The sequence below is a fragment of the Natator depressus genome, chromosome 11, assembly GCF_965152275.1.
Source record: "Natator depressus isolate rNatDep1 chromosome 11, rNatDep2.hap1, whole genome shotgun sequence".
In the NCBI taxonomy this organism is placed as follows: Eukaryota; Metazoa; Chordata; order Testudines; family Cheloniidae; genus Natator; species Natator depressus.
In genome coordinates, this window is record NC_134244.1 from 79,850,730 (window position 1) to 79,877,064 (window position 26,335).

Genomic DNA, 26,335 nt, shown 5'->3' on the forward strand with positions numbered 1-26,335 from the left:
CAGATGCCACTGCCTTCTCTATAACCTTGCCAATAACCCAACCAGGAAGATAACAGGCTCCCAGACAATCATAAGAAATTGACATAAGTCTATTAGTAATAAGAAATTAGTATAATTTCAAAAAATTGCTTTAGTTTAAGGTTAAAAATTACTGTGTGCGCAATCCATAGCCCGTCCAATGATTCTTAAAACTAATCCAGGAGCTACCCCACATGCTCCTATTAAACAGAAGTTTATCTTTACAAATAGGTGTATCAAGCAGTGACTCGAGATGAACATTTTAAACTTTGTTTTGTAAGGAAAACTCTCAAGATATTTCAAGAGTTCCTGCATTTAACAAGCCTTTCTCCAGTAGATGTCACTCTTTCCAATAGATAGTGAAGAACTGTAAATTTTCTCCAATTAAACTAGATACACTTCAGGATGTAGTTCCACAGTAGGATCTCCCTCCTAGGTAGCCTGATTTCATGTCAAAGACTGTCCAGTGTATCCCACATTTTGTCCCCCAAATCCTCACACAAATTGTTTTTCTTTTTTGACTGAAAACATGAATCTTGTTTAATGCTTTTGTAAGTAAACCAATATGAAAGAACACAGGAAATTAATGCAAAGCAGATTGATTAACACATTACTGAGGTTAGCTCCAAAAACCTTTGGGGCAGGGAATGTGTGTGTTTGTAGAGCACTGTGTAAATGTACTAACATTAACTTGTAAACAATTAGTGATTGTGGTTCTGGGTGCAGATAGGATATCCCCATTAACATGTAAACAAAATGTGCAGTGTACTGTTCTAAACATGTTGGCCTAGGAAATATCTACATTAGGCTAGGGAGCACTTCAGCATAAAGGTCTAAAAATCAGCACCAACAACAACTTTGATACAATTTGACTACAAAGAAGTTTAGCAAATTATTGCTCTGCCCCAGAAATCTCTATATCTAATATAGATAACAGTGTTGTCTGACCGCTATTAAGAAAGTGTACCTGTCCATTCCTTTGAAAGCACAAAATTAGCATTTTGCGTTTAATGTAAGCTCTGTCCCATGCAGGACTAAAAGAGTGAATGGGGAATGAGAGGTGCCAACAACCCCACGGGCTATGCTTGCATAAATACTTTAGCCACCTGGATATACACATTACATGATGCCTATCCAGAGACCCAGCTTAGTCATCATAATGGCAATAGGAAATCTCAGTAGATTTTTTAACATCTAGGTGAGGTCTGAAGTCCTTAAGGATTTCTGTTTATGTCTGAATTTTAAACTACCATCAGATGATTGCATGATGAAATACTTTTCACGTGTTACAAAAAAGAAAACAGTTTACAAGATTTAATGCTTATCAGAATGAAGGAAATATCTGTCTCATGTTTCTCAGTATCTGCTCATTCTATTATCTGCACAATTTCTTTTCAAAACAATGGTTGCCAGTTATCTGCTACTGAAGTTCAGAAAAATAAAAACTTCTGCTGAATTAGGTTCAAATATACTGTCAGCAGCCAACAATATTCTATAAGTTTTACATTGGAAAAGCGTTATTCCTAGGGTGGGTTGTTCAGGTGGGGCCAGAGGTAGACAGCTGCAATCACCAGAGAAGTATATTAGATGACACAATAGAGCATCTTCCTGACATTATAAAAGCAATGTGCAAACATTATCAAGTTTATTTTCTCCTGAGTCCATTACTAAAGTAACAGATCCTTATGCCAAAAACCAGTTTGAAAAATTAAATGAACAAAAAATTGAACAAGCTAAGAATTATCAATGACCTGCTTTTCTTGTTTAAGAGCTTTGCCAAATATGACACTGATCTATGGCCACTGAAAATATAAGTTTTAAAATCAACAAGTCCACACAAAAGCCTCTGTAGGTTATATTTAATACAATAACCACATACTTTAAATTTGTGTAGTGAAGTGTTTGGTAAGTCAAACAGTAGTAATCTGATAACTTCTACCGGAAAGGCAATCCACACTACCATAGCTATGCACTATTTTAAAGAACAAGTAACTCACCACAAACAGGAAATTAAAAGCCACAGCTTCAAAAAAGCCCACAAAGAATGAGAATCACAACCAGCGCAATAAACCAACTTTAAAAACAGTAAGGCTAAGGAATTACCATCATTCTTAGTAATCAAAGATTATCTGAAAAAATTAACAGCACTTTTTCAAAGTATCATTTATTTTTAATCAATGCAAATAGCTAGAAAATGTGGATTAAGATGTTGCCTTTGTTTCTTAAACACATTACTCTACTTTCCAAAGACAGACACTTGTAGGTTTTTTTTAACGTATTTAACTTTCCTTGCAGTTTTAGGTGGCCTATTTATTTTTTTAAGAAGATAACACTTTGCAGCATTTTCCTTCCTCAACCAAATCTCAAGTGGCAGTGGAAAGCAGATAAACCAACTACAGTTTACTCCAGGGCAAATGATGGGGCCTAAGACACCAACTTCCTAGCTAAGCTAAGAACATGCTTCTTGAGAATTCAAAACTGATTTATGTTTCTAGCCCTATCATTGCAAAGCTACATTCATTTCATTACATACATTCATTTCACGTGTAAAAAGTTAAATGGACGCACTAAACTTCCTGAGTCTGCAGACAGACTGCTTCAGTGCCCCTGCTGCTGAACATACTGTAATGCTGTTAAAATATAGCAGTCAATTTTACAAGACTGATCAATATAATTAATAATATTCAAAACCCTGCAGGCAGCAGTAAAAATGCCAAGGATCACATCAATTGCACGCAGATACTCAGAGTGCTATAAGAAGAAAGGGAACCACTGGATAGGGAGGAGAAGTTTGAAATCAGAAAAACCCTAGTTAGAGACTGATACAACAGTGTCCAGGAACAGCATCATGGTAGAAATCCCACTTCTATTCCATGGTGCTGGAGGTGGGCTTCTTAAAAGTTGTTCCTGTATTGTGCTGATGGAACCCCATCTTTCATATCTACCTCTGATTACAGAATTAATCTGCAATAGTACGTGTCAATCTCTGGATTACTGACTCTGTTGTCTTTGCTAACTGGCCATTCAGATGAAATCGTTCTTTAAACTTACAAAATCCACTGATAAAAAAGACTTTTTAATAAAGCTAGTTATGCTTTTCTAGGTTATAGGTCATTTTGCTTTCCTAAGTGATAGTCTTTATTAAGAACAAACTTTGGCTGCCTGAAGATTTTTCAGGAGTGCTTCACTGTATTGTGAAGTTGGCCTCCATGGGAAATTCTCTTTTCCAAAGAAAATGCAAGTAAATCCAAGAAAAATTCAGGTGTGTTAGTCTAACTTAAGTTTTCATTTTGGACTACAGAAACCAATCCATATGATACATCTTCAATATCCAATACTGCATTTGCTCGGTATTAAGTAAAATGAGCCAGCCAAAAACTAAATTAACTGGCTGCTACTGTCCATTGATTAACATTTGTTTTGTAAAATGTACAATCAAATATTACATTTTAACGTATAATTCACAAAATAAGAAATGAGACTGAATGCTACCATGTAAATTGAAAAATACAAAATGTAAATAGGATGGTATTGTCCTCATAAAATAAAAGTATATCCCACTAGTCTGCACAAGTAGTAAACAACAGCACATAAAGTGAACTCAAAATACCTACAAGCAGCAAAGAAAAAGGAGTAAAAGAAAGTGTGATTTCAGCATAAGAAGTATTTTATAGCAGGTTGTCATATCACTTCTTGGTTAGGTTGTTTACGGAATGTTCAAAGAAGTACCATCTTTCATGAAGTCAGTAAAGATGCTCCAAATAAATGCCAAATTATTCTTTCAGCCGGTGGTCCCCAAACCGGAGGGTGCTCCCCACTAAGGGGGCACAGAGGAACATTTGGGGCACAGCAGGGCCCCAGGCCAGGCCCCACAGGGGGCAGGAAGGGAATGCCATCCAGGCCCACTCCATCCCCAGCCCAGTCCCGGCCCCCACTGCAGCTCCATTCAGCCCCCAGCCCAGCTCCCACTCCAGCCGCAGCTCCACTCCGTCTCCTGCTCTGCCCCCAGCCCAGCTCCAACTCCCACTCCAGCCCTGCTGCACCCCCTTTCTCTACCCTCAGGCCAGCTCCATCTCTAGCCCCAGCTCCGCCTTCAGCCCAAGCTCCTGCACTGAGCCAACTGTGCAGTAATGGAGGGGGGCGCGGACAGATTTCCATTAGTGGTAGGGGGAGTGCAATAGGAAAAGTTTGGGCATCACTGCTCTAAACCGCAATCTGTATTTCGCCTTTTCCATGGGTAATATGGAGCGTAAACTCCCTGGCAATTTCCTTAGATGGAGGGTTGTTGGTTTCCATTAAAGAGCAATGCATTCTTTAGGGTACTCTGTTGCAAGCAGCTTATCTTTTGACTCCTAGCAGCGTCCATGACAGCAGCCATCTGTGTGTGTCCACCACCTCGTGAAAAAGACCAGCTCAAAAAAATTTCCATTTCAAACCTATATTTTTCAGATAGTTGGAGATGGTTGAGAAGCTAAAAAGGAGGGGACATTTTATTTTGCAACTTTTCTCTTGCTGTCTTGTTTCAGATGACAGAGGGGTTGCTTGACCTCTTATTTAATCACTGACTTTCCGACTGTCTGTTGTGACTGATTTTTGAACACACAGGGTATACAGTGCCTGGGACAGACATTTTATGTTGATAAAAGTGACACAGGATAAACCAACGACATGGTTATATACACATTAAAACCCCAGTGGCACTTCAACATTAGTAGCATCCTCCATAGGAAGTTTACCAGGTAAGACCAAAAATCTCCCTTTCTACATCAAGCCAGTCTGTATAGTGCTCTATGCCTAGCAGTAGCCCAAACAGGCTTAGTAAGATGGAAGAACTGAGGGGGAGTGCTTTGGACAACTACTCCTACAACACAGCCAAAGCATCAAATAAAAAAAAACTGCTCCCCCTTGCCCTTGGCTTTTCCATCCACCAGAACTACTTTCTTCACCTACAGTGTCCCTGTAGAGGTGGCCATTTGTTTATTGACACAATCTCTAAAGCACTTCATACACTGAATCGTTAGCAATAGTATTAACAAGACATACATCCTAGCCAACTAAAATCTATAACTTGTCACCTGTACATGACTGGACAGCAGCTTGAAAAATTTCTATACTTTCAAAAAGGATACATTAAAGTGACCTGAGCAAGGGAAAAGCAAGCATGTTGCATAGCCACTGGCACAAAGGCCAAGAATTACAGGAGTCAACATACTAATATTTTCTACTGTTGAGGAATACAAGAGAAACTTACAATTTTGCATAAATCGTTGCCTTCAACACATACCTATAATTGAAATACATATATTATTTAATATCCTCTTATATTACAGGATAGGGTGGATAAATGCCCTCATTGGCTTTTGCTACACTGTTCAGTTTTGCATATCCTCAATGATTATATCTATTCTTTTTCCTCTTTTCATGATCAAAAATTCTAGTTTTAAAAAAATCTTTCCATCCCTGGAACAACAGGTTCAATTCATTCTTCACTGTAAACAGCAAATACCGTGTTCTGATTCTAAAGCACTACTGTACTTACCTTTTGCCTCAACAAATAGCAATATTAAAAGGCAATGCCACAACAATATTCTAAAAATATGTAGTACATTATCAAACTACCAGCTAAAGCTCAGACTGAAGTCTGGGGTTCCCACAGAATCATAGAAATCATTGAATATCAGGGTTGGAAGGGACCTCAGGAGGTCATCTAGTCCAACCCCCTGCTCAAAGCAGGACCGATCCCCAATTAAATCATCCCAGCCAGGGCTTTGTCAAGCCTGACCTTAAAAACTTCTAGGGAAGGAGATTCCACCACCTCCCTAGGTAACGCATTCCAGTGTTTCACCACCCTCCTAGTGAAAAAGTTTTTCCTAATATCCAACCTAAATCTCCCTCACTGCAACTTGAGACCATTACTCTTTGTTCTGTCATCTGCTACCACTGAGAACAGTCTAGATCCATCCTCTTTGGAACCCTCTTTCAGGTAGTTGAAAGCAGCTATCAAATCCCCCCTCATTCTTCTCTTCCGCAGACGAAACAATCCCAGTTCCCTCAGCCTCTCCTCATAAGTCATGTGTTCCAGCCCTCTAATCATTTTTGTTGCCCTCCGCTGGACTCTTTCCAATTTTTCCACATCCTTCTTGTAGCGTGGGGCCCAAAACTGGACACAGTACTCCAGATGAGGCCTCACCAATGTCGAATAGAGGGGAACGATCACGTCCCTTGATCTGCTGGCAATGCTCCTACTTATACATCCCAAAATGCCATTGGCCTTCTTGGCAACAAGAGCACACTGTTGACTCATATCCAGCTTCTCGTCCACTGTCACCCCTCGGTCCTTTTCTGCAGAACTGCTGCCTAGCCATTCGGTCCCTAGTCTGTAGCAGTGCATGGGATTCTTCCATCCTAAGTGCAGGACTCTGCACTTGTCCTTGTTGAACCTCATCAGATTTCTTTTGGCCCAATCCTCCAATTTGTCTAGGGCCCTCTGTATCCTATCCCTACCCTCCAGCGTATCTACCTCTCCTCCCAGTTTAATGTCATCTGCAAACTTGCTGAGGGTGCAATCCACACCATCCTCCAGATCATATATGAAGATATTGAACAAAACCGGCCCCAGGACCGACCCCTGGGGCACTCCGCTTGATACCGGCTGCCAACTAGACATGGAGCCATTGATCACTACCCGTTGAGCCCGACAATCTAGCCAGCTTTCTGTCCACCTTGTAGTCCATTCATCCAGCCCATACTTCTTTAACTTGCTGGCAAGAATACTGTGGGAGACCATGTCAAAAGCTTAGCTAAAGTCAAGGAACAACACGTCCACTGCTTTCCCTTCATCCACAGAACCAGTTATCTCGTCATAGAAGGCAATTAGATTAGTCAGGCATGACTTGCCCTTGGTGAATCCATGCTGACTGTTCCTGATCACTTTCCTCTCGTCTAAGTGCTTCAGAATTGATTCCTTGAGGACCTGCTCCATGATTTTTCCAGGGACTGAGGTGAGGCTGACTGGCCTGTAGTTCCCAGGATCCTCCTCCTTCCCTTTTTTAAAGATGGGCACTACATTAGCCTTTTTACAGTCATCTGGGACCTCCCCTGATCACTATGAGTTTTCAAAGATAATGGCCAATGGCTCTGCAATCACATCCGCCAACTCCTTTAACACCCTCGGATACAACGCATCTGGCCCTATGGACTTGTGCTCATCCAGCTTTTCTAAATAGTCCTGAACCACTTCTTTCTCCACAGAGGGCTGGTCACCTCCTCCCCACGCTGTGCTGCCCAGTGCAGTAGTCTGGGAGCTAACCTTGTTCGTGAAGACAGAGGCAAAAAAAGCATTGAGTACATTCGCTTTTTCCACATCCTGTCACTAGGTTGCCTCCCTCATTCAGTAAGGGGCCCACACTTTCCTTGACTTTCTTCTTGTTGCTAACATACCTGAAGAAACCCTTCTTGTTACTCTTGACATCTCTTGCTAGCTGCAACTCCAGGTGTGATTTGGCCTTCCTGATTTCACTCCTGCAAGCCCGAGCAATATTTTTATACTCATCCTTGGTCATTTGTCCAATCTTCCACTTCTTGTAAGCTTCTTTTTTGTATTTAAGAGCAGCAAGGATTTCACTGTTAAGCAAAGCTGGTCACCTGCCATATTTACTATTCTTTCTACACATTTCGGGATGGTTTGTCCCTGTAACCTCAATAAGGATTCTTTAAAATACAGCCAGCTCTCCTGGATTCCTTTCCCCCTCATGTTATTCTCCCAGGGGATCTTGCCCATCAGTTCCCGGAGGGAGTCAAAGTCTGCTTTTCTGAAGTCCAGGGTCTGTATTCTGCTGCTCTCCTTTCTTCCTTGTGTTAGGAGCCTGAACTCGACCATTTCATGGTCACTGTCTCCCAGGTTCCCATCCACTTTTCCTTCCCCTACTAATTCTTCCCAGTTTGTGAGCAGCAGGTCAAGAAGAGCTCTGCCCCAGTTGATTCCTCTAGCACTTGCACCAGGAAATTGTCCCCTACACTTTCCAAAAACCTCCCGGATTGCCTGTGCACCGCTGTATTGCTCTCCCAGCAGATATCAGGGTGATTGAAGTCTCCCATGAGAACCAGGGCCTGCGATCTAGTAACTTCTGCGAGTTGCCGGAAGAAAGCCTCGTCCACCTCATCCCCCTGGTCTGGTGGTCTATAGTAGACTCCCACCACGACATCACCCTTGTTGCTCACACTTCTAAACTTAATCCAGAGACTCAGGTTTTTCTGCAGTTTCATACTTGAGCTCTGAGCAGTCATACTGCTCCCTTACATACAGTGCAACTCCCCCACCTTTTCTGCCCTTTCTGCCCTTCCTGAACAGCTTATATCCATCCATGACAGTACTCCAGTCATCTGAGTTATCCCACCAAGTCTGTTATTCCAATCACATCATAATTTCTTAATCCATAATTCCAGAATCCAGTCTTCCTTTTGCCACCATAGATATACCCTTTACACCAATAATGTATTCGTATCTCCAAGGCATACAATATATAGCTGCTAAAATACAAACATCTAAAACAATATATATGAAAGTTATAAAATTACAACAATTAACAGATATTCATACACACAAACGTATATGCTCCCCATCTTTTGTATGCTGCTCCCTTTCTTGACTGAAGGATCAAAGGCCATGTCTGTCTCTCTCTTTGTGCAGCCCTAGCACAAGGAGGTCCTGATCAGGACTGAAGCCTCTGACTACTACTTTAATACAAAAATAACCACCCTCGCAGCTGGACTGCAGGAGCAGTTTTTCCTTATGGAGAGAAACTCAGTGATTGCAATTCCAGGCTGCATATTAACCGGTATCAACGACAACATACTCAATATGTATCTTCCGCAGTTGAAATACAGTCACCTCCTACTTACAATTTTGCTACCCTTCTCTAGGCAGATGTTCTGCCATGTTCTCTGTGAGATGAGGTTTTTCTCCTTTGGTGCACACTGGAGTAGAGATCTTCATTGAGCTGTCCCAGATGAAGTCTAGCTCCTTTTATTGAGGAGTTCACAGTGACAGGTGAACTTCAAATTGTAGATTCATCATGTATTCTAGTTTCCAGCATACACAAGATTTGTCCTTTTCACGTATGTATTTGGACTGTTCAGAGCCTCCCAGAGCTCTTGTAAATACTGTTACACACAAGGATGAACTGAGAGGGATCTCTAGAATGACGACCAGGCTACTGAGATTTCATGAAGCAAAGAAAACACTTGTTGCATCAGAGTCTTAGTAATAGCTAGCAAAATTGAGACGGAGAAAATAGGTTGCTTTTGGCATTCAATCCATTTTTAATCTTGGAAAGAACAGATTCAGCACAGACTCTCTTTCCTGTGTGTCAGTGGATGTAAACTTCAGCAGTTAACCATCAAGGAGATATAAATAGTATTTTTCTTAGTTTGGAGGAATGCAACAAATCCAGACTGGCAAATGCATTTTCACAACAAGAAGTGCTTCATATGGAAAATGTTTTGCCACATCAAGTCTTAGGTATTTTACTCCCTGTAATGCACTATCCTCCTTTGCATTATGGATTCTATGTATCATTTGTTGTTTATGAAGCATAAAACTAGATGCAATACTGAAATAACTGCGTGAAAAAATATATACTGCAAGTAGTATTTCCTCGAATACTGTACGTTCCAAATTACTCAGAACAGGTACATTCCCACCTGCAAGGTTTTTTTTTTCTACCAAAAATAATTGTATAGGTTTTTGCTATAATGTTCATTACTATAGTATATCAGCATCTGAAATACATTAATGGATTTAACCTCTCAACAGCCCTACTGACACAGTAAGTGTTTTCCCATGATTTTACAAACACATGTCAGGTCTCACAGGAAGTACAGAACCCGAACAGCCCAAGTCTTGATTCAATGTCTTTAATAAATTATCTTTTCTTTATGCTTGTACATGCTCCAGTCCACAGCATGTTTGAGGGAGTTAATCCACTCAGCACAGATGACTGAGGAAGCCTGTGTCTTTGATGCACACTTAACTGTCAATCACTTCTCTAAAGTACCCATATACAGAAGTACTTCCAAGCATAAACTACAGAACACAGCATTATTACTAAAGCTAGATTTGGTAGGGAAATATTACTTTCTTCAGGAAGGAGCTCCAGATTGTTGGTAAATTTACACACAGGAAATTATCAACTCACAGGAATGGATATTTCCGACAGTGAGGATATTAAAGGAAATAGTGCTGAAGAGTAGAGAATTTAAGGAAGGAGAGCACCGCAGGGCACTTTTTCCCCACACATGGTGTCAGACCCTGCCACAACTACTTACTAGGGCCTTGTAACTGAACACCTGAATGTGGATCCCAAGTTTCAGCTTTGTAGGTATGAAGTGTGTTTCTTCACCCTACTTGAGTGAGGACAAATTCTTTCAAACAATTATTTGATGGCTTAATCCATCCAGATGTAAAAGATTTAAGCTGCGTTGCCTTTATTTCCCTAACCATAGAATAAATATAAGGAACCAGTTACCCTGACCTCTCCTAAGGAGCCACAAGATAGTTAACTGCTAAGAAAAATCTCACTTCTTTCAAATATGTTGGACAGCACAGAAGGAGCACAGGGGAAAAATTAAAGGAAGAGTCAATTTTTGAAGTGAATACAGACTGTTTGCCTGGCTGCTTTCACAAGGACACTGACAGGAATATGTGCTTGACACTAGTTGATGAAAGGTTTCCAGGCACAACCTCACTACCTGTCTCATTTTGCTAACCTGCAAACCTCATAACTCCCATTAATTGTAATGGTCAGTGCTCTCAACACATTTTTCAGCAGATATTTAATAGCCAGTGAATTGCAAATTAATAAAATTTCTGATCGATACATTCTAGTCGTATTTTAGGTAGGGCTGTCGATCAATCACAGTTAACTCATGCGATTAACTCAAAAAATTGATCGCGATTAATCGCAGTTTTAATAGCACTGTTAAATAGAATACCAATTGAAATTTATTAAATATTTTGGATGTTTTTCTACATTTTCATATATATTGTATTGTGTTGTAATTGCAAATATTTGAAATCAAAGTGTATATTTTTGCTTACAATCTCTTTGTAGTGAAAGTGCAACTTACAAATGTAGACTTTGTTACATGACTGCACTCAAATACAAAACAATGTAAAACTTCAGAGCCTACACGTCTACTCAGTCCTACTTCTTGTTCAGCCAATCGTTAAGACAAACAAGTTTGTTTACATTTGCAGGAGATAATACTGCCCTCTGCTTATTTACCATGTCACGTGAAAGTGAGAACGGGCGTTCACATAGCACTTTTGTAGCCGGCATTACAAGGTATTTACGTGCCAGATATGCTAAACTTTCATATGCTCTTCATGTTTCGGCCACCATTCCAGAGGACATGCTTCCATGCTGAGGACGCTCACTAAAAAAAAGCGTTAATTGAATTTCTGACTGAACGCTTTGGGGTAGAACTGTATGTCCCCTTCTCTGTTTTACCTGCACTCTGCCATATATTTCCTGTTATAGCAGTCTTGGATGATGACCCAGCACATGTTGTTCATTTTAAAAACACTTTCACTGCAGATTTCACAAAATGCAAAGAAGGTACCAGTATGAGATTTCTAAAGATAGCTACAGCACTTGACTCAAGGTTTAAGAATCTGAAGTGCCTTCCAAAATCTGAGAGAGACAAGGTGTGGAGCTTGCTTTCAGAAGTCTTAAAAAACCAACACTCCGATGCAGAAACTACAGAACCCGAACCACCAAAAAGGAAAATCAACCTTCTCCTGGTGGTATCTGACTCAGATAATGAAAACTAATATGGAGTCGGTCCGCACTAGTCTGGATTATTATCGAGCAGAACCCATCATCACCATGAACACATCTTCTGGAATGGTAGTTGAAGCATGAAGGGAAATGTGAATCTTTAGCATATCTGGCACGTAAATATCTTGTGATGCCGGCTACAACAGTGCTATGAGAATGCCTGTTCTCACTTTCAGGTGACACTGTAAACAAGAAGCAGGCAGCATTATCTCCTGCAAATGGAAACAAACTTGTTTGTCTGAACGGTTGGCTGAACAAGAAGTAGAACTGAGTGGACTTGCAGGCTCTAAAATTTTACATTGGTTTATTTTGGAAGGCAAGTTTTTTTGTACATAATTCTACATTTGTAAGTTCAACTTTCATGATAAAGAGATTGCACTACAGTACTCCTATTAGGTGAACTGAAAAATACTATTTCTTTTGATTTGTTACAGTGCAAATACTTGTAATCAAAAATAAATATTAAGTGAGCACTGTACACTTTGTATTCTGTATTGTAATTGAAATCAGTACATTTGAAAATGCAGAAAACATCCAAAAGTATTAAACAATAGAATACCATTTATTTAAACAGTGCAATTAATTGCACGATTAATTTTTTTAATCGCTTGACAGCCCTAATTATAGGCAACATACTCCATAGATATTTATACTACAGCATAAATTAAACCACAAATCCATTTTTCAAAATGAAGTATATTGAGATGCATTAGCCTCAATACGCTTTTAAAATGGTGTTTATCTGCAGTTGAAAATTTGCAGAAATTGGTAACCCACAGGTGAACTCTCAGTCAGCATGAATTAACAAAGTTTTACAGTAGTGAAGACAAAGTAGTCTTACCTACTAAGAAGTTTAAATACCAACTACATACTATGATCTCTTTTTCAATTTCCATGTAATGTCTGAATTTGGATGGAAACCTGACAGTTGTGAATGACAGCTAGGTTCAACAGCTTTTACATATCCCCCAAATGATGGGCATCTGAGAAATACCCAATATAGACAATGAAAAAAAGCAGCCACAGTCATCCTTGATGGGTGGCTAAAAGTCAAAAACATAAGGAAGAGTGCGCCATTTTGTTTCCATTGGCGCAAGAAGAGAATAGATGGGCAGTCTGATCATTTAAAGGTTTTTCTACTGAGGTCCTTATTCCACACCTATCACTGTCATGTCAAATGTCTTACCAAGGGTTGTGGTGGATTCTGCATCACTGACCATTTTAAAAAATCAAGACTGGATGTTTGTTTGTTTTTGGAAAAACTTGCTCTAAGAATTATTTTGGGGAAGTTCTAGGACCTGTGTTATACAGGAGTCCAGATGAGATGGCCACAGGAGTTCCTTCTGGCCTTGGTTAATGAATATCTTGGATGACTAGCACCATTTTGCATCTTGGATGAAGTTGAAATAAAAGTCCAATTCCAAAGTTTCCTGAAGAATGACTACAAAATTCATATTCTGTTTGTACCACTATTGCCAGAAGTATTAATATATGAATAATCTATTCAAAAGAGGACCAAAGTAGATGAAGCTACTAGAGGTCATATGTATAACCATATGACCTGTTTGGTGTATCAACATGCTAGCAAATGCTGCAGAAGCAGCATGCTCAGCTCTTTAAGTGAGATGGAGTAGTTCACATTGCTCAAAAAGTTACTACATTTCAAAGAGAAGGTGAATGACTAAAACTCGTCACTCTCAATAGTGAAGGGAAATCCAAAATACTCTGGATGGGTGGATGCAGAAACCTAGAAAAAGCACTCAATCTATGTCATTCTGGACCTTCTAGTAGGAGTGAAGTATCTGAAGAAATAGTGCTCTCCTATCTTCCTCAGATGGAATAGCAATCATCAGGGCATATATCACAATAATGGAAGGAGATGAAATGATAATTGTATAGGGCCTTATATGTGCTTTTTGTCCATAGATTTCAAAGGGCTTATTAAAAAGCCAATAAGCAGTTTAGTAAAAAATAGGAAGTTTTTCAGGGCTTAAAGGGTTTCAACAGTCATGGTTTCAGGATTAAGAATCTACACACTGACCATTTAAAAATAATGGATTTACACAGTACCAGTGTGCACGGTGCTTCCCTGAAAACTTATGATCAAGATCAACAGCGTACCACCAAAAAAAAACCACCAAAGAAACTGGAAGGAATCAAAAGCATGAATTGTGAAGTTGATTATGTGTAGTTTTTGTCAGAATTTAGGACAGTCCATATATACAAACTACAATAGAGGGATATCCTCAATAGCCATTTAAGACTTATGACTAGAAGTGAACAGTTTTCACAGATAGAATTAAGCCATTCAAATGGTTAGAATTTTCTTATTTTGGGGATGGGGGGCGGGGGGGGAACAGCTCTTGAAAAGATAAACAAGACAGTATGATTTAGGGTTTTGTAGTGAGGCAAGGTAAAGTGAATAAGGATGAGCAGAAGTACAGAGTTTGTGTGTAAAACCTGCTAACAAACATGAGATACTTTAGTTTAGCAAACAAAGAGGCGAGGATAAAAAATGTTTTAAATTTAAACAAGAACACTTAAATGTTAAACCCCATTATGTAGTAACAGCACATGAAATTTCATTTCTAGGTGCAAGTCAAATAATTCATAAGCAAAGCTGACAAGTAGGACAGAATAAATAGAAATATGCACAGGAATAAGAACAACTCTGGTATCTATCTACAAAAGATTTCAAAATTTAAAACATTGGTTTGAGTCACACATTGACTGGTTTCAGAGTAGCAGCCGTGTTAGTCTGTATCCGCAAAAAGAAAAAGAGGACTTGTGGCACCTTAGAGACTAACAAATTTGAGCATAAGCTTCCGTGAGCTACAGCTCACTTCATCGGATGCATTCAGTGGAAAATACAGTGGGAAGATTTATATACACAGAGAACATGAAACAATGGGTGCTACCATACACACTGTAAGGAGAGTGATCAGGTAAGGTGAGCTATTATCAGCAGGAGAGCGGGGGGGCAGGGAAGAAAACCTTTTGTAGTGATAATCAAGGTGAGCCATTTCCAGCAGTTGACAAGAACCTCTCAGGAACAGTGCGGGGGTGAGGGGGGAATAAACGTGGGGAAATCGTTTTATTTTGTGTAATGACGCATCCACTCCCAGTCTTTATTCAAACCTAAGTTAATTGTATCCAGTTTGCAAATTAATTCCAATTCAGCAGTCTCTCGTTGGAGTCTGTTTTTGAAGTCTTTGTTGAAGAATTGCCACTTTTAGGCCTGTAATCAAGTGACCAGAGAGACTGAAGTGTTCTCCGACTGGTTTTTGAATGTTATAATTCTTGACATCTGATTTGTGTCCATTTATTCTTTTACGTAGAGACTGTCCAGTCTGACCAATGTACATGGCAGGGGGGCATTGCTGGCACATGATGGCATATATCACATTGGTAGATGTGCAGGTGAACGAGCCTCTGATGGTGTGGCTGATGTGATTAGGCCCTATGACGGTGTCCCCTGAATAGATATGTGGACACAGTTGGCAACGGGCTTTGTTGCAAGGATAGGTTCCTGGGTTAGTGGTTCTGATGTGTGGTTTATGGTTGCTGGTGAGTATTTGCATCAGGTTGGGGAGCTGTCTGTAAGCAAGGACTGGCCTGCCTCCCAAGATCTTTGAGAGTGATGGGTCGTCCTTCAGGATAGGCTGTAGATCCTTGATGATGTATTGGAGAGGTTTTAGTTGGGGCTGAAGGTGATGGCTAGTGGCGTTCTGTTATTTTCTTTGTTGGGCCTGTCCTGTAGCAGGTGACTTCTGGGTACTCTTCTGGCTCTGTCCATCTGTTTCTTCACTTCAGCAGGTGGGTACTATAGTTGTAAGAATGCTTGATAGCGATCTTGTAGGTGTTTGTCTCTGTCTGAGGGGTTGGAGCAAATGCGGTTGTATCAGAGAGTTTGGCTGTAGACAATGGATCGTGTGGTGTATGCTGGATGAAAGCTGGAGGCATACAGGTAGGCATGGCGATCAGCAGGTTTCCGGTATAGGGTGGTGTTTATGTGACCATCACTTATTAGCATCATAGTGTCCAGGAAGTGGATCTCTTGTGTGGACTGGTCCAGGCTGAGGTTGATGATGGGATGGAAATTGTTGAAATCATGGTGGAATTCCTCAAGAGCTTCTTTTCCATGGGTCTAGATGATGAAGATGTCATCAATGTAGCGCAATTAGAGTAGGGGCATTAGGGGATGAGAGCTGAGGAAGCGTTGTTCTAAGTGAGCCATAAAAATGTTGGCATCCTGTGGGGCCATGCGGGTACCCATAGCAGTGCCACTGATTTGAAGGTATACATTGTCCCCAAATGTGAAACAGTTATAGGTGATAGTCTCTAAGGTGCCACAAGTACTCCTTTTCTTTTTACATTGATCAGTAGTGATGAAAATACATTACCATCTGATGGCAGTAAACTCTGTGTAAAATTCATTGTCTCACTTCTCTTAATCTTGGATTAAGATGAACAAACTAAGGCCACTTTTTGCTTCTTAATGAGAGCATCCCGATAGAGGTTTAATGAGATTGAATTTATGCGCTTTAACTTCACACCTTTAGTTAATTCTCTCACCATTCCAGAGTATCCCCATGTATAAATGCCCTTTAGTTACTAGCAGAAAAGTCCACATCACCAAAAACATCACCATTACAAGTGCAAAGGTTACAGAAAATCCAGGGACTAAACTTCTATAGTTAAATCCTTGTTGGTGATTCTCCAGAAGAAGAGTTGGGGAACATCAAATTAGTGCAGAAAAAATTTGCACTGATACTCTCCTGTGGGAACAATTTCCTTTTTCAGGGTTATCGACATAACAGTTTTCACCAGCAGTAACACTTAAAATTTTAAAATAGTTAAGACATAGCCACCTTGACATACTCAAATCCAAGGAATTACCACCACAAGCAGTCTTGCAAGCAGAAAAAAAAACTGGATGCATGACGGTATCAAACTTCCAACAGCAAATATAATACTTGATTTACTGTCAGCCTTTGAAAATTAGACTGCCATATCACACATGCTCACCACTATAAATGCTTCTACAATAATTGAAATTGGTGTTCAAACCTGTAGCTCTGTTGTCATGTGATATATATTATGTAATGTGCACTATTATTTAATTCTGTCTTATACTAGGCCTCATTCTTGAAAGCTATTGCATGACATCTCCACAAATAAATACGGCAGATTTACTTAATCTGTGACACTACCCCACATGTTTTATTAATCTCTTAATAATAAAGTGAATTATAGGACATGGGTGTGGTCAGTTTCTTGGGTAACATGCAAATTTAATCTAGCTGGAAGGTACACAGTAAGACTAGAAACTGTGCCTCAGTTAAATAGGGATGTTATTTGCTGTCACTCCCTTTTTAAAAAGAGTTCACAATTAAGCTATGTTAAACATTACAAGCAGAGAAAAATACATTTACAGCTTAATCCAATCAGACCAGTTGTCAGAATATAATACTATGAAGTTACACAAAATAAAATGTGCAGAATGCTGTTTATTTTGGAATAGAGGAAGGTTAAATTAAAACAGTAGCTGAAAACTGAAGCAAAAGAATCAGCAACTGGAAGAAAAAGGGAGTGGATCACCTGGGTCTCAGCAGAACAATGATGCATAGTGCACTGGAGTACTAAATTGTGCATTTCAAAAGCTCTTCTAAATGTAATTCGGTCAAGGTCAATTTCTTGTTCTATACATACACAACTAAATTTCTCTCCCCTGCTGTATATTCCTATTTGTGTCCCCTTCTTCTTTGGAGTGGGATGCAATTTCCCTCTACCCTATGCCATGCTTACCAGATTTTGGCTCATTTTCAGTTTTTGTTTACTAAATAGAGATGAAGTATAAAGATTTATCTCAATGCAAAGACAGGCAGCCTTGGTTATTGGTTTTAGATTTTTTCCTCTAGATTTGCTGTAAGTTTAGCTTGGTATAATATGAGTTGCTGTTGGCGGTTTATGTAGCTTGGCAACCATCTGCTATAAGAAGGAGCAGTAAATCTGTCATTACTACACTGACAATCTCCTGCAGGACTCCCTAAGCATTCAGCAAATGAATGAAACAACGTTAAAAAAAAATCAAATTTTAATATGGTGGACACTACCAGAAACCACCATCACAATGTGGAAATTTAGAAAAAAATATATATACAACTATCACCAACTCCTTGAAAAAAATAGGTAGAATATACAAAAACTATTAAAGAAGAGGGAGGGCTTCCCAGACTGCTTGTTCAAAAAACACTGATCAGTGGGATTTTTGTTTATGTATAGCTGGGTGGGTTCTCCTTTTAAAAGAAGTCAGGCCAGCAATAAATTAATGTAACTGCATAGCTGAGATTTTATGAGCACTGCTAGAGATTTTCAAATAGTTGTTCCCACACAGTAACCATAACTACCACTATGTTATTTAATGTAATATTAAACAACATAGTGGTATATATTCATAACACACACACACACACACACACACACACATTCATTCAAATTGCATAATACTCAGCAAAACAGGGTACTAGACATGTATGTATATATGTGTTTATATAAAATAAGAAGAGTTATACTTCTCATGGGACAACAAACTCTTTCCGGACTTCTGAGCATGTAACATATCATCTGAAAAAAAATCACTGCATGGCTTTTGCATTTAAACCAACTGTAATTCAATTCAGAAGTGTTTTTGTATTTACAGAAAAAAAGGTTTGTCTGAGCTCAAATACAGTACAATGTGCCTGCCTTCCATAGAAGACTACCACAAAACATACCCATGGGTTAAAAAAGTATTAACAGATAAAAAGTGATTGTCCAAATTGCAACAATTAATGTTATAGGGCTTGTGTTTCAATGGGGAAATCTTCTGGTCTTTCTCTGCCTCCCTACCCCAAAAAAGATTTTAAAGATGACAGAATTGTAAGTTTTAGTGGGTAAGATCTCATTCTGAGTTTCTTTAAAATATTAAATTTAACCAGTACTGGGTAAGAAACTGAAAGCCTGATAAGCAACCATATATCCATTGGATCATAGGTATACGTAAAAGCTCTAGTCAGGTGCTTGATGAATACGTTTATGGCTGACAAGCCCAATTTGGGAGCGACATAGCTTGTTACAAATTTCACAGATCCATGTGTTCTCTGACTTGGAGTCTAAGATTACAGCATACTGCTTTCTTCTCCCCCACTTTGTTTCCATCCTCTGGATCAAAACCACTTTGTGTTGCGCTGCACCCAGTGCCAGATTATTCCCTCCAGATTGCACGCTCCTTCCAGCTTTCTACATTGATGCTGAACTGCTGGGAGAGCAATACAGCGGTGCACAGACAATCCCGGAAGAATTTGGAAAGGGTAAGAGAATTTCCTGGTGCAAGTGCTGGAGGAACCAACTAGGTGAAGAGCTCTTCTTGACCTGCTGCTCACAAACCGGGAAGAATTAGTAGGGGAAGCTAAAGTGGATGGGGACCTGGGAGGCAGTGACCGTGAGATGGTCGAGTTCAGGATCCTGACACAGGGAAGAAAGGAGAGCAGCAGAATACAAACCCTGGACTTCAGAAAAGCAGACTTTGACTCCCTCAGGGAACTCATGGGCAGGATCCCTTGGGAGAACAACATGAGGGGGAAAGGAGTCCAGGAGAGCTGGCTGTATTTTAAAGAATGCTTATTGAGGTTACAGGGACAAACCATCCCAATGTGTAGAAAGAACAGTAAATATAGCAGGTGACCAGCTTGCCTTAACAGTGAAATCCTTGCTGACCTTAAACAAAAAAAGAAGCTTACGAGAAGTGGAAGATTGGACAAATGACCAGGGAAGAGTATAAAAATATTGCTCGGGCATGCAGAAGTGAAATCAGGAAGGCCAAATCACACCTGGAGTTGCAGCTAGCAAGAGATGTCAAGAGTAACAAGAAGGGTTTCTTCAGGTATGTTAGCAACAAGAAGAAAGTCAAGGAAAGCGTGGGTCCCTTACTGAAGGAGGGAGGCAACCTCATGACAGAGGATGTGGAAATAGCGAATGTACTCAATGCTTTTTTTGCCTCTGTCTTCACGAACAAGGTCAGCTCCCAGACTACTGCACTGGGCAGCACAGCATGGGGAGGAGGTGACCAGCCCTCTGTGGAGAAAGAAGTGGTTCGGGACTATTTAGAAAAGCTGGACGAGCACAAGTCCATAGGGCCGGATGCGTTGCATCCGAGAGTGCTAAAGGAGCTGGCGGATGTGATTGCAGAGCGATTAGCCATTATCTTTAAAAACTCATGGCAATCGGGGGAAGTCCCGGATGACTGGAAAAAGGCTAATGTAGTGCCCATCTTTAAAAAAGGGAAGAAGGTGGATCCTGGGAACTACAGGCCTGTCAGCTTCACCTCAGTCCCTGGAAAAATCATGGAGCACGTCCTCAAGGAATCAATTCTGAAGCACTTAGACGAGAGGAAAGTGATCAGGAATAGTCAGCATAGATTCACCAAGGGCAAGTCATGCCTGATTAATCTAATTGCCTTCTATGACGAGATGACGTCCTCTCCTTTCCCCTTATCCACAGAGCAAGTTTTGTTCCTTGACTTTAGCAAAGCTTTTGACATGGTCTCCCACAGTATTCTTGCCAGCAAGTTAAAGAAGTATGGGCTGGATGAATGGACTATAAGGTGGATAGAAAGCTGGCTAGATTGTCGGGCTCAACAGGTAGTGATCAATAGCTCCATGTTTAATTGGCAGCCGGTATCAAGGGTCCGTCCTGGGGCCAGTTTTGTTCAATATCTTCATTAATGATCTGGAGGATGGCATGGATTACACCCTCAGCAAGTTTGCAGATGACATTAAACTGGGAGGAGAGGTAAATACGCTGGAGGGTAGGGATAGGATACAGAGGGACCTAGACAAATTGGAGGATTGGGCCAAAAGAAATCTGATGAGGTTCAACAAAGATAAGTGCAGAGTCCTGCACTTAGGACAGAAGAATCCCATGCACCGCCACAGACTAGGGACCGAATGGCTAGGCAGCAGTTCTGCAGAAAAGGACCTAGGGGTTACAGTGGACGAGAAGCTGGATATGAGTCAACAGTGTGCCCTTGTTGCCAAGAAGGCCAATGGCATTTTGGGATGTATAAGTAGGGGCATTGCCAGCAGATCGAGGGATGTGATCGTTCCCCTCTATTTGACATTGGTGAGGCCTCATCTGGAGTACTGTGTCCAGTTTTGGGCCCCACACTACAAGAAGGATGTGGAAAAATTGGAAAGCGTCCAGCGGAGGGCAACAAAAATGATTAGGGGGCTGGAGCACATGACTTATGAGGAAAGGCTGAGGGAACTGGGGATGTTTAGTCTTTAGAAGAGAAGAATGAGGGGGGATTTGATAGCTGCTTTCAACTACCTGAAAGAGGGTTCCAAAGAGGATGGATCTAGACTGTTCAGTGGTAGCAGATGACAGAATGAGGAGTAATGGTCTCAAGTTGCAGTGGGCGAGGTTTAGGTTAGATATTAGGAAAAACTTTTTCACTAGGAGGGTGGTGAAGTATTGGAATGGGTTACCCAGGGAGGTGGTGGAATCTCTTTCCTTTGAGGTTTTTAAGGTCAGGCTTCACAAAGCCCTGGCTGGGATGATTTAGTCGGGGATCGGTCCTGCTTTGAGCAAGGGGTTGGACTAGATGACCTCCTGAGGTCCCTTCCAACCCTGATATTCTATAACTCAGACTGTAGGTTAGGACTCTCCCCTGAAGAATTAACCCACAGAGGAATTTCAGAAGTGTACAAGAGGTGAGAGAAGGGGCTAAGAAGGGCACAACCCTATACATATTCAGCTCCCCATTTCACTTGCGTATATTTTTTCCTGGACAGCTCAAAGTGCAGCGCTAATCTGCAAAAGTCACTATGTAAAAATGCCACCTTCTTACTTAAGAGATCTGCTCCTCTCATGTATGCAGTCATATCTGCTCATTTTAGTGATGAAACGGTGTTTTTACTGCACAACCTACACAGCTAACAAGGTGAGGGTGGCACTCTGCCTTCTTGTGAATCAAACAGAATTGTTTACAAAGTTTCAATCAGTTACACCTGTGCAAACCCACTGGCACTAATGAGATCACAGAGATGTCACTGAGGACCTAATTTGGCATGGAGAACCTTAATTACGGGTGATCATGCGCAAGAGGGAAAATTCTCATCCTGAATCACATCCAAGGCTGAGTCTGCAGCTTTGACAATTTGTCTCAATACTTGCATGCTAAGCGCATTTGATAACGAATCACCAAACCCCATGATATCACTTTTTTCTCCAATCACTTTTCAGAGTACAACTGTATTTTCTCAGGATGCAGTCTATCAAACTAAAGCCTACGTGAAATTGCTTTTTCCTTTTTAAAGAGATGTGATACAGTAAACTATGATGTACATACTCACAAATAAGAAGGAAAAACAGAAGGAAGCAGTACTGCAAGTCTCTTTCTAAAGTAAAGGTCATTCTCATTTGCTTTAAAATCTTCAGTAAAATAGAAGTGTTACTTGCTCATTAGTCTAAATTTTAGCCATTTGCTACATTTGAAAATCAGCTGTTTTAGGTCAACATTCAAATGGTATCTGAAAACAATTTACACATAGTAGCCAGTAATTGTTGGTCTCTATACATTTAAAATCATATTAGCTTCTTAGTATATGATTACCATTCAGATGACGGCACAAGGCACTAATGCAGCAGTCTAGCCGTACTACAGAATACCCTTCATGGGAATTAGATCCAGAATTGTTAGTATATAAAAGCTAGGTTGCATAGCAATAACTAGAGTTCAGACTACACTGCCTACACACATCTATACTTCCGGATATTAATCAGCAGCGGGTGATTTGAATGTTCAATTAAAGATGATCTACTATAAGACAGCTCTCCAAAGCTGGTGCCAAAGTAGTTAGAAAGTTGTGTCTTGGTTTAATAAATTAAAGACATGGATGTTGCAAAAAAGATGTTTAAGAGAAAAAAAATTCTAATAAACCACAGATGGACTTCATAAAACAACAGGTGATTTCCAGACATCCCATGGCATTCAGAAGAGCTCTCTGCTGTATAGTCTGACCTGACATCAACTGACTCCCTTCCCTCCCTGGCCCCCCCGGCCTCCTCAATTGCAGCCGGACTTGCCAGGTGCCTTCCAAAGTGCACTGAACAGTCTTGAACACCCAACACCACTCGCTACTAAGGACCGGTTTCCCTCAGATGCAACACTCAAAAAAAAAACCAAAACAAATAAAACAAGTTCCTGTCTAAGTTCTTCACATGTTGCAGGGAGAAGGGGAATTTCCAACCCATCAACCTTGTACGAAACTATTCCCAAGGACTCAGACAACAGAATCCCACCTTCCTATCATGTCTGCAGAAGAGAAGAACGAGGGGATAAGAAGGAGATGGATGGAATAGAGGCCCTAGATTTGGTGTACCAGGCCCTTTGAGGCCCACTGCTGGAGGTCTTGTGGTCCTGCCACACCCCACCCGAGGAAAAGAGGCAGTGAAGGGATGGGAGAGGGCCAACCATTTGTTGGACTTTACCTCAGAAGGGATTCCTTCAAGTGTTTATACTGTGTGACTTGGCCAGAGGGCTAGGCCTCTGAAGACCCACCTGACAAGGTTAACAACCGGCAGGTGGGCCCAGAGAGAGAGAGAGAGAGAGAGATCTCGCAGGTTCACACTCAACCACCAGGAGGCACACGAGAGGTGAGAGTTCCTGTCACAACTTTGATACCAGAAGTGGGGTATTATAAACAAAGTAGGGAAATACAACCTAGAGGGAGCTACTAGGTGGATGCATAACTGGTTAGAAAACCATTCCAAAAGAGTAGTTATCAGTGGTTCACAGTCAAGCTGGAAGGGCATATCAAGTGGGGTCCCGCAGGGATCAGTTCTGGGTCCAGTTCTGTTCAATATCGTCAAACTGGGAGGGGTTGAAAGTGCTTTAGAGGGTAGGATTAAAATTCAAAATGATCTGGACAAACTGTAGAAATTGTCTGAAGTAAACAGAATGAAATTCAATAAGGACAAATGCAAAGTATTCCACTTACGAAGGCACAATGAGTTGCACACATACAAAATGGGAAAGGACTGCCTAGGAAGAAGTACTCTGGAAAGGGATCTGGGGATCATACTGGATCACAAGCTAAATATGAGTCAGTAGTGTAACTATAGTCAGTGTTGCAAAAAAAGCAAACCATTCTGGGATGTATTAGCAGGAGTGTTGTAAGCAAGATACAACAAGTAATTCTTCCGCTCTACTCCGTGCTGATTAGGCCTCAAATGGAGAATTGTGGCCAGTTCAGGGCACCACATTTCAGGTAGGAAGTGGACAAACTGGAGAAAGTCCAGAGAAGAGCAACAAAAATGACTAAAGGTCTAGAAAACCATGAGCTATGAGCGAAGATTGAAAAAAATGGGTTTGTTTAGTTTGGAGAAGAGAAGACTGAGGAGGGACATAACTGTTTTCAAGTACATAAAAAGTTGTTAAAAAGAGGAAAAAAAATTGTACTCCTTAACCTCTGAGGATAGGGCAAGAAGCACTGTGTTTAAAATTGCAGAAAAGGACAGTTTAGGTTGGACATTAGGAGACACTTCTTCACTGTCAGGGTGGTTAAGCACTGGAATAAATTATCAAGGGAGGTTGTGGAATCTCCATCATTGGAGATTTTTAAAGCAGGTTAGACAAACACCTTCTCAGGGATGGGTCTAGGTCAGCAGTTCTTAACCTATTTACCACTGTGGGCTGCATATGCAGCGTTCTCTGTGTCATGTGGGTCACATCCACACAATAAATATACCACCTGTATGGCCCTGAGGATATCATATGGGCTGCAGCTGTGTGCTGACTGGGCCGCAAATGGTCTGCGGGTTGAGAACCATTGGTCTAGGTAATACTCAGTCCTGTCATGAGTGCAGGGGACTGGAATAGATGACCTCTCGAGGTCCCTTCCTGTCCTACAATCCTATGATTTTCAGACCAACCCCTGAAAACAAGGGAACAATGGAGCTGCTGGAAAGAACTCTAGTCTAGCAGCAGCACAGCTCAGCTGAAACTCAGCGAGTACTAGCAGAAGGGCAACAAGAGGCACAGCTCTCCTCCAACCCCCCCCCCCCGAAAAGGGGAAGGAAAAGGAAAAAAGAAAAACAGCAGGACATACTTCTGGAAGTACTTCAGCTACAGCAGCAGTAAATGGTTGGTGATCTCCAGGGTCTTCAGTCCCGTCTCTAGGCCCATTTAAATTCTGGTCCCTGTCTTGGGCTTTTAGTACCAACTGTTATCCCCTTCTTGGGGCTTAGGCCACTTTCCCAGATGCCCAGGGGGAGACCCAGGCCCACCCACTAATCTGGGTCCCAACCCAGGGACCCTATGAATAGCAGTCACATGCTGCTTCCTTTAACTCTGTTGCTATTTCCTGGGCTACTTCCCATGTAAGCCCATTCCTCTTCACCTGTACCTCAGGGCTGAAGTTCTCTGTTCCCTGCTTGAGCAGGGTCTCTCCCAGACCAGGCCTCCTTGCCTGGAGGTGTTTCACAGCCTTCCAGTGTTCCTCACCCTTCTGGTCCTAGCCAGCAACTGAACTTCTCAGCTCCTTTTAGGTGAGCCTGCTGCATTCTGATTGGCTGCTTCCCTGCAGCCTTTTAGGCAGGTCTGGAGGACCCATATTCACTGCTCCTTTTTCTGGGACAACGTGTGGAAGGACCACCAGGCCTCCAGCAGGGGCTCAAAGGGCCAGGTACACCCAATCAAAAAAGTCATAAAAAGACTTCGGTGAAATAAGTTTCAATGTAGTGCAGAGGGCAAAAGCCAGATTGGAGAGGGATAAGATCAAATCTGGAAGAAACTAACTCAAGCCAGCAGTTGTAGACAATGCATTTGAAGAGTATGAAGATGAAAAGAGAAAAGAAATTAGGCAATGGAACCTGTTAAAAGTGAGAGGAGGGGCCAGGTAAGTTAGGAGACAGAGGCGGGAAGAAGAGTTGGGGGACAAGAGAGGGCAGAAAGGCTCTGTCAACACAAGTAGGGAGTGGCATACTAGGGGGAAGGGGAAGAGGAAAGTCACTGGATCTTATGTATTTGCTGACAACTGTTATACTGCAGAGCATGCTACCTGTCCTACTGCTAACTAAATCTGTACTCTCAAAGGGAAAAATGTAGGATTTTGCCCTTTATTTCCTAGAAGAGGTCCAATGTCTAGTTTTTGAATTTTCTTCAAAGAAGAAAAAAATGACATCTGGCCAGTTACCAGCAATTCCAAGATAACGGACAGGCAAACAGCAAGAGCTCCAGGAGAAGGGCAGGCAACACCTTTTATGAAGAAAGTGTCCAAACAAAGCTGTGTATGTGCAATGCCATGAAGCTCCCTCTTAGAGCTAAAGCCACTTTAAATCATTCTAGGTCCAGATAACACTGGATGTAGGGACTCCCAAATTAAGACTATGACAGGGAAGTTAATTGGACAAAACCAATTCTGATTACATGAAAA

General features: G+C 41.1%; 1 protein-coding gene across 1 annotated transcript in view; it reads right to left on the minus strand.

Moving 5' to 3' along the window:
- HDAC4 (histone deacetylase 4) overlaps positions 1 to 26,335 on the minus strand; it is a 406,948-nt gene that overhangs the window by 323,321 nt on the left and 57,292 nt on the right. The window lies entirely within an intron of this gene.